This window comes from Propithecus coquereli, unplaced genomic scaffold, assembly GCF_000956105.1.
Source record: "Propithecus coquereli isolate 6110/MARCELLA unplaced genomic scaffold, Pcoq_1.0 Scaffold377, whole genome shotgun sequence".
Lineage (NCBI taxonomy): Eukaryota > Metazoa > Chordata > Mammalia > Primates > Indriidae > Propithecus > Propithecus coquereli.
In genome coordinates this window covers 115,207-124,597 of record NW_012149474.1, presented here as the reverse complement: position 1 = coordinate 124,597, position 9,391 = coordinate 115,207, and positions in this window count along the sequence as shown.

Below are 9,391 nucleotides of genomic sequence, written 5' to 3'. Positions count from 1 at the left end.
GTCCAATTAATTTCTTTCCATTTTTTGGTAGAGACGGGGTCTCGCTCTTGCTCAGGCTGGTCTCGAACTCCTGAGCTCAGAACGATCCGCCCGCCTCGGCCTCCCAGAGTGCTAGGATTATAGGCATGAGCCACTGCGCCCGGCCCCCGTAGTCTTCTTATCTGTGTTAAAAGATAAACTTAGGCACACCACAATTTTAAAAAGTTTATTTGAGGACAGGTACACTGGCTCACACTTGTAATCCTATTACTTTGGGAGGCTGAGGGGGGAGGATCGCTGGAGCCCAGGAGTTTGAGGTTGCAGTGAGCTACAATCACTCTGCACTCCAGCCGGGGTGACGGAGCAAGACCCTGTCTCAAAAATAAATAAATAAATAAACAAAAATAGAAGTTTGTTTGAGCAAGCAGCAATTCATGAGTCAGGCAGCCCCACAGCAGAGTGGCTCAGGGCTGCACCAAAGGGCAGGAGGGGAAATTGCTCTAAGGTGTGTGTGGACACAAAGCGAGGAAAACAGTCCGTCAGTCCAGCTGGAGCAGCACCCTCAAAGCCCCGAATCAGAGGGCAGTTCACGGCTCTGGCTGAGAAGGCTCAGGCTGTGTTTTCCTAGGGTGGGACCACTCACGCTCAGTGGGTTTCAGTTTGCACTAGAGCCTCCACAGTCTGGCAGCCTCCCAGCGACTTATTTTAACAAGCCCCCCACTGGGCAGCCTGTGGGCACCTCAGCGGGTTTGCTCCTGTCTCAGCGCGGAACTCAGAAGTCACAATGTCAGGCTCACTGATGAGAATTTGCTTCTCTCTCTGTTCTAATCAGCGTGAGACCATCTGGCCTGAACAGGAATTTAGACGCTTGAGAGAACACAGCGGCCCGGGGACATTGCCAGGACAACCATGGGGAGGGGACACCAAGAGGCTGGAGGATGCTCCTCAGCTCCCAGCCCCATGAACCAAACCAACCGGAATAAACAAAAGAGAAACAAAGGTTAACGGCGAGAACAAACTACAAACTGTGTCTCTGAGTCCAGAGAGCAGTTGTCTGAGAAGATTTCTAGATTTATGCTCAAAGCACGTTTTCCCGGTTTGACCCTGGTCGTGGCATCGGGCATCTTGGCAAACTCCGGGGAACTCACGCGCAGCAGGCGTCCAGGCTGTCCTCTGCAGGTCACTTCAAGTTGTCTGGCTCAAGCTTGTGGGGCTTCAAGAACAGAGCAGTTTAGCAGAAAATAACAAAACCTCAAAGACGGTTAACAGGGCTAGAGTGTAATCGTGGGTGCACTACAGTTTTCTACCGAAACATAATTTCTCTCTATAGTCATCCCATTTCTATCAAAGAAAATCACAGTAAGTATCATTTGTTTGAAGAAATAGGTCTAGTCTCATTAAACTTGGCCTGTTATTTACATAAGTGCAGTGAGAACAGTGATTGATCATACAGGTTCTTTTTAAGTCTGCTTTGCTGGGACTTTTAATAAGGAATCTCAGATTAGACTTTTAAAACCTCTGAGGCTAGGAAGCCATGCCAAGAACTTCCCAAAAGATTTGGGAGAATTATTCTCTTCTTGAGGTCCTCAAATATTTTTCAGGTTTCTGGGTCTTCCTGATTCAACCCATGAGGCCAGGGGACCCTGAGGCTGTGTACCAGGCCGTCTTTCCCGAGGGGCTTCGCTGGCTCCATAAAGTCAACCCTTGTTCCTTAGTAGCTCTCTGGACACATCTGACTCTGTGCACATCCCCAGAGATGGTGTTCCAGTCATGGCCTCAGAGATACAACCAGTGTTTCTAGTTGTGCTCTGTTACAAGGAGAACAAATTTCTTTTTTTTTTTTTTTTTTTTTGAGACACTCTGTTGCCCGGGCTAGAGTGCAGTGGCATCAGCCCAGCTCATAGCAACCTCAAACTCCTGGGCTCAAGTGATCCTCCTGCCTCAGCCTCCCGAGTAGCTGGGACTACAGGCATGTGCCACCATGCCCAGCTAATTTTTTCTATATATATTTTTAGTTGTCCAGCTAATTTCTTTCTATCTTTTTAGTAGAGACGGGATCTTGCTCTTGCTCAGGCTGGTCTCGAACTCCTGAGCTCAAACGATCCTCCTGCCTGAGCCTCCCAGAGTGCTGGGATTACAGGCGTGAGCCACCGTGCCCAGCCTGGACCCAGTCCAGTTTCTGTTGGACCCAGTTCAACACTAGGCCTTGTCCATATCAAGGAATGCTCAAATAAATTTGAAGAGCTTAAGATGGAAATTGCAGAGCTCAGACCCAAGAGGGACCTATTGGCAGTGCCGTCGAGGTGAGCAGGGAGGAATGAGTGAGCACAGAGGCTCACGGGGCACCCACCTGGGTAGTCATTGCTCCCAGGGGTCATCATGAGAGTGGGGGAGACTGTCGGATCCCACTTCTGACACAGAACTGTTAAAATATAAACTTAGGCATGTGAAGGTTTTTAAAAGTTTACATGAGCAAACAGTAATTCAGGAAAACTGAAACCCAACAGAGCATGGACGGTCACATTCCACGGAAGCTCAGCTTAAGCTTTGTCACCAGAACTGGCCGACCAAGCTCTGTCCAGGGACCCTGAGGCCACTGCTCCCGTTGAACCAATCACATTTTCTTCACTTTGCTCCCGTGTGCACCGTGTAAAAGACCTCTCCTCCCATCCCTTCAGGGCAGCCCCGAGCCACTTGCGTTCAGGTTTTCCTGGGGTCCCCTTGGCCAAGAGGGGTTCACTTAGCTGGTGGGGGGGGCTTAGGATTTTATGTTAATTCACAAGTCTTTCATCTTTCCTTAATCCTGGGAAGTTTGGCTTCATTGTTTCTTCCAGTATTTCTTCTTCTCCAGTTTTTTTCTTTTACCCTTCTAGAACTTCCAATATCGACGAGCAGGGTTCTTTCCCCGCCTCTCAGCTCTGTGCCGCATTTCCCATCTCTTTACTCTTCTGTGCCGCCTCCTAGAACGGCTCTCGGTCGATCTGCCGGCACAACGCCCGCTCTCCCGCCGGGTCCCTGCATTTGGTGATTCTGGTCATCACGGTACCGGCAGAAGCCAACACTGTCAAAGTGCTTAACCTGTGCTGGGCATAGGGTTGTGTTCACCCTCATTGCAACCGAAGCAGGTGCTGTTTGTCATCCCCACTGTTCAGATGCGGAAATGTTGACAGAGGGGTTAGGTAACTTGCCCGATGTCACAAGGCGCGAAAGCAGCAAAGCAGGGACCTGTGCCAGGCAGGCGGGCTCTGGGGTCTGTGCTCCCAGCCACCATGCTGCCTTGCTCATTCCACCTTTCGTATTCTTTCCTTCAGTCGCCTAATATCAATTTCTATCAAACTTTTTATTTTGAAACAATTTAAGACTTGTGGAAAAGTTGCAAGAACAATACAGACAGCGTCCGCACCTCCCCCACCCAGCTTGTCCAATGGACACCATCTTGTATAGCGACAGTATAATTATCACAACCAGCCGATTAACATTCGTACAGTACTATGATATTAACTAAAGACCTTATTCAAATATCACCAGTTTTTTCAATAATGTCTTTTTCTGTTCCAAAAGTCCACTTTACATTTTGTTGTTATTTCTCCCAGCCTTCTCCAGCCAGTAATGGTTCTTCAGTTTTCCCTTGCGTTTCCTGATCTTAATACTTCCGAAGACCGTCCATCGGTTATTTTGTACAGTGTCGCCCCACTTGTGCTTGATGTTGTGGGGGAGCGAGGTCATGCGTTTTTGGCGAGAACGCTGCAGAGATGCTCTTGGGCTCTTTTCCGCACGTTCGGAGTGGAGCCGGCGACGCTCCGGTGTGTGATTGGGGATGCTGCCCTCCGCCCTGAGCAAGGCGTATCTGCCTGGCTTTTCCACATAAAGTTACTTTCTTCTCCTTGTAAATAATAAATATACGGGGGAGGCACTTTAAAGACTACGCAAATTGGTTTTTCCTCCAATTTCCACTCACAAGACTCAGCGTCCATCCGTGGGCCTTGCCTACAACAACTATTATCGTGGCGTTTGCTAACGGTGATTTTCCACTTCCCTCTTTTGTTCTACATTAATTGGAATTCCACTGTAAAGAAGCCATCCCTTCTCTTTCATGTATTAATTAATCATTTATTTACATCAGTATGGACTTACAGATATTTATTTCATTCTATGGCTTATGGTCCGATACTGCCACTACATTATGGCTGAACTTCCCCCGGCTTTGGCTATCAGGGGCCACTTCTCTCTGCCTCCTGCGTTCTTCACGTGAGCCCTCGCTTGTTTTGTTTCTGAGCACTTCCTCACTTCCTGTTATTAAAAGATGCTCCAGGCCCATCCTGTGTATTTCCTGCCCGGCCCTGAAGTCGGCCATTCCTACCGGGAGCTCCGGTTCCTGCTGGACGGTGTTAGGGATCAATGTGGTGCCACAAGTGCTCATTGCAGCCGGGGTGTTTTTGCCTCTAGTCCCTCTCAGCAGAGAGGGTGGGAAACGGTTGCACGCTAACACGCGCGCACACGCCTGCAGGTCTCCGTCTTTCCGTGTATAGATCAAAAGCCATGAGCTCGTCCTGACGCCTCGGATTTCCACCCAACACAACAGGCTCACCGCAGCCTTCCTCCTTCCTTCCTCGTAACTTATTTCTCCAGCAGTGAGAAATCCAACTCTTACGAATCACAAAAATCTTTATTTTTTCAATTCTCGTACACAGATAGAATGGTTTCAGAATTGCTTGACCGGCTCAAGAGAAACCTGTTCACTAACTAGATGAAACATCCTCAGCCCCACCATGCCCACGAGTTACTGTCTCCACCATGCACTGTCCTCTTCCCGGCCCCAGCGTGGCTGCCCCGCGTTGCTAGTCAGGCTTGTCCACTGTGGGTGCTGCCCAGGCCTGGCCGGTTTAGCTGCTTGCTTGTCTTCTGGGTGTGGGGAGCATTACTTTGGTTCCAACAGTTGGATTTCTGTGAAAAAGGATTCCATCGTGCGGTTGTCCCACAGTTTACCCAACTGCTCTCTTACATAAGGACATGTGGGTTGTTTCTAATGGTTTGCAATAACAAACGACGTTGCAATGAACAACCTCGCATGCATGTATTTTTAGATTGTTGGAAGTGTTCTTTTATATTTTTGCTAGTATTATAGGTGAGAAGTAGGATCTTGGTGTTACTTTAATTTTCATTCCTCTAATGATGAATGAGTTTAAATATTTTTTCATACGTTTGGAGGTCATTTTCATTTTTTTTTAAATGTAGAGAGTCTGTTAATTTTTTCCCCATTTTTCTATCCAGCTTTTGGTCCTCTGTCTCTCAATTTTTAAGATTTCTTCCACAATTTATAATGATTAAAATCAAAGTTGTGAGTACGTATTTTAGAAATGTACTTTTTTTTCTTGAGACAGGGTCTCACTCTGTTGCCCAGGCTGGAGCGCAGTGGCGTCATCACAGCTCACTGCAGCCTCAAACTCCTGGGCTGAAGTGATCCTCCTGCCTCGGCCTCCCAGTAGCTGGGACTGTAGGTGTGCACCACTGTGCCGGCTAATTTTTTTTGTAGACGGGGTCTCACCATGTTGCCCGAGCTGGTCTCAAACTCCTGGCCTCAACTGATCCTCCTGCCTCAGCCTCCCAAAGCGCTAGGATTACAGGCATGAGCCACTGTGCCCGGCCTGTCACGAAAATTTTAAAAATTATTTATGCAGTCAAATATATTCATCTTTCCTCTTGTTGCATCTGGGTTTTGAATCTTGATTGGAAAGCTTTTCCTTATGCTGAGGTCAAGGAAAAATTTTACCCTGTTTCTCTCTGGTTCTTGGATGGTCTCTGTTTTCACATCCAGGTCCCTGATCTGTTGTCGTTTTGTTGCACGCCGGTGTGAGATATGGATCTCGTGTTACCTTTTCCCAAATGCCACCTAGCTGTCCCAGCACTGTTTATTTAAAAGCCCATCTTTGTCCCATATACTAAGTTCCCTCTGTATTTGGCTTAATTCTGGGCTTCCTGTTCCATTCCTCTGGTCTGTGTCTGTCCTCGCGCTGTCCCACCTGTGTCGGTCACAGAGCACACGCCCAATACTTAAACGGGCTCTTCCGGGATCTGCTGCACTTGCCCAGTGTTTGTTCCTTTCATGGTGTTAATCATGCGTTTTTGGTGTGTGGCTCCGTCTGCTGTGACGATTCAGCTTCAGACGCTGTGTGCCGGTGGACTGGGTGTCTTTCTCTGTCCTCTCCCGGTGCCTGGGAGCTACTCCTGACCTGCCGGGTGATCCAGACCGAGCCCAGCGCTGGCCGGGGCTGCAGGCAACCTGGGCTGCCGCTGCCTTTCTGCCACGAGGGTTCGTTGGCAGCAGCAACTGTCTCACGTGCCTGAGGAACACGACAGAGCAGTTTCCTCCACCAGGGGCTGTGCCCAGGGCCGCTTTCCACACCAAAGCCAGACGGCCCGGCCTGGCCCAGGTGTCCAGCCTCACTGTGGATTTTGGGGGAGGGAGGAACAGTCTGTGCTGTTTCACCACCTGGACCAACAGAGCACTCTCTTCCCTGTCTCCGCACTCTTCCTCTTCCTCAGACACCGGACACCGCCAAGGCTCTGTCCCTGGAGAGCCCAGGGGTTTTCCCTACGAGTAGCTCTGAGAAGTGTGGGGGCCTGTTTCCTAAGTTGTGTGGCTCTAGGCCTGCTGGTGACACGGAAATCACACTCATCCCAGAAACCCTTTGGCTTTTTTAAAGGAGAGAGACTTTGGGCTTGTTACATAAACTCCGGAGGGGCTGAAAGTCCCCCCAGCCAGGGAGGGGAGACCGGCTGCAGCCCTCCCCTCCTGCTGACGCAGTCCTGTAAGGCTGGGAGGAAGATCTTTCTTAAACAAACAAAACCCGCTTCGTGTTCATTGTTACCACATAGTGTCAGACTGTGAGCAGCAACCAAGTTTTACCCCAAACTTACTAAAGGCCGGCCCGGGCAGGTTCTTTCCGAGAAACACTGACCCAGTTCTCGGAAGCCAGAGAATCAACCTCCCCCCAGGGGCCCAGAGAGGCTGCGGCAAGCTGTGAACTGTTGATCAGAAACAGAGAAAAACAGAACACTGTGTTTCATGACTGTATTCTGTTTTTTTCCCCATGTTTCGGGTTTTTTTCCTTCCCAGTATTTTTTGGACTTGAACTTAAGAATTTTCGTTCAATTTCTTTGAGGCTTAGTTTACTGGGAGAAAGGAATAATTCTTGTGCTATAATTTCTCCTGAGATACTGGATATTGGGAAAGGGTTTAAACTCAAATTTGGGCATTTTTAACTGCTGCCATTCGATTAGGTGTGACAGGGGCTGCGGTTTGTGTGGGAGGAAGCTGGGGAGGCTTCCTCGGAGGCCCCTCCGAGGTCTAGCTAGAGAACCGGAGGCCCTCGGGGGTGGAGAGGGCTGGGGGGCTGAGCGGGCCCCAGGAGGAAGCCGGGTGGGGTCTTTCTGTGTAGGCCTGTGCCGTTCTGACATCTCGCCCTACCTGCACGCTCGGGAGTGAACCTGCCAGTTTCAGGAAAGCTGTCACAAGACCAGACCCCCGGGTCGGAGGCCAAGGACAGTTAACACGTCCAGCAACAGCTGTAGCCAAGGGTGTCATTTCTCCTGCAGCTTCCGGAGCTCCGGTTCCCACAGGGGTCTGGGTGAGGGCCAGGTGGCCCCTGCCCACACAGGGGTTGTGGGAGGACGGGAGCCCCGGGCCGGGCCTTTGGCCAAAGAGAGCCCAGGTGGTCACCACACTGACGATAACCAAAGCTGCCGTCTGCTGCAGGGGGAGGCACTGTCTCCATCTCTAAGGCTGTCCCCGAGGAAAACATCCTTAAAAGGACAGCCTGGAACAAAGCGGGTGTCTCCCCCCACCTTCCCGGAGCAGGGCCCGTAGTCGGTGGGCAGGCAGGCTGGGCCCTGAGGGTGCAGGGCACGTGGTGGGGGACCGAGTTCCTCGTGGTGGAGGTGGGGGCACCTCCCAAGCCTCAGACTTGGGGGAGATGCCCGGGACCCCAAGTGTGGCTGTTTTTCTGTCCCACTGGTGGTGCTTCCTGCCTCTGACAGTCTGAAAAGAAAATGGGCTACCGTCCAACCTCAGACGGAGGCACAGAGATAAAATGGCAGGATGTGCTCGTTGTGGACGCTGGGTGTCAACTAAAATAAAATCTTAAGCCCCCAGCTGACCGAATGGACCCTCTTGGCCAAGGGGACCCCAGGAATACCCTAAGGCTGAGTTGCTGGCCCTGAGAAGGGAGGTCAGACACACCTCCCCCTACGCCTCCCTTCTTGGAGATGTCCTTTGTGACTCATCAGCAGGCCCGAGGCTGGGCCAGACGGAGCTTAAACCACACCTGCTGGCCATCCACTTACCCGACAGATCGTGAGTCTGTGTCCAGTGGCCTCTCTCTGGTTAACTGGCTTCCTTATGTAACTTAAAACATTCCAAGCCTTTAGACAAAGCTTCATCTCTGTAACCAATTACAACGCAAAGAATCTTTAAACCCACCTATAACCTGTAAGCCCCCACTTCCAGATGTCCCGCCTTTTTAGGCCAAACCAATTACGCCGTCCACGTGTTGACTTATGACTTTACATGTAATTCCTGTCTGCCTCAAATGTATAACATGAAACCATGCTCCAGGCACGGTGAGACGACCTGCTCAAGGCTTCCTGGGTGTGGCTCTCTGGGCCAGTCACACATGTCTGGCTCAGAATAAACCTCTTTAAATCCCTTCGCAGGGTTTGGGCTCTTTGCCGTTGACACGGCTAATGGACAGAGAGAGGCTGACTTCATTGGTCTCCATTTGTTATTTTTGCCGTAACACACGCACACAGAAAAGGGCAGTTGTGCTCCAAGGAAGCTTAAACTCCCAACCCAGGCAGAACTACTCTGCCCGAGTCAGGGCTGGTGTACAAGGTTGGGGTGCTGACACTGGAGGGGTGTCTGGACTGATAACCCAGAATCCTAATACAGACACCCCAAACCCCTGAGCCTGCACAAGTGCCCCACCCTTCCCACTAAGAGCCAGCCCTCACCCTTGCCGGAAGACACCGAGGGGCCTCCCGCCCACACCAGCATCCGGCCTCCAGACCCTCCCGGCCAGTCAACCAAACTAGGGTTGGGTGGCAGCGGGCCAGGGCTGGATGGAAGGAGCCCGTCTGTGCGGTGGCCATGCTGCGCAACAGATTCCCACGGCCCCGGGACCTGGGTCAAAGGCCACGGACGGTCACTACGGGATGGGGTTCGTGTGGAAGGAATTTAGGACAGTTTTAAAAACTGGGGGAGGAGCTACAGGATGGTGAGGGAGGCAGAATTCTGAGGGTGAATCCGTACACCGACATCGGCAGGGAGGTGCACTACTGCACAGAGGACAGTGGGGGGCGGTGCAGACACCCCCAGGGGGCTCCAGGAGATGGGGAGTGGGTGCCTGGTGGAGGG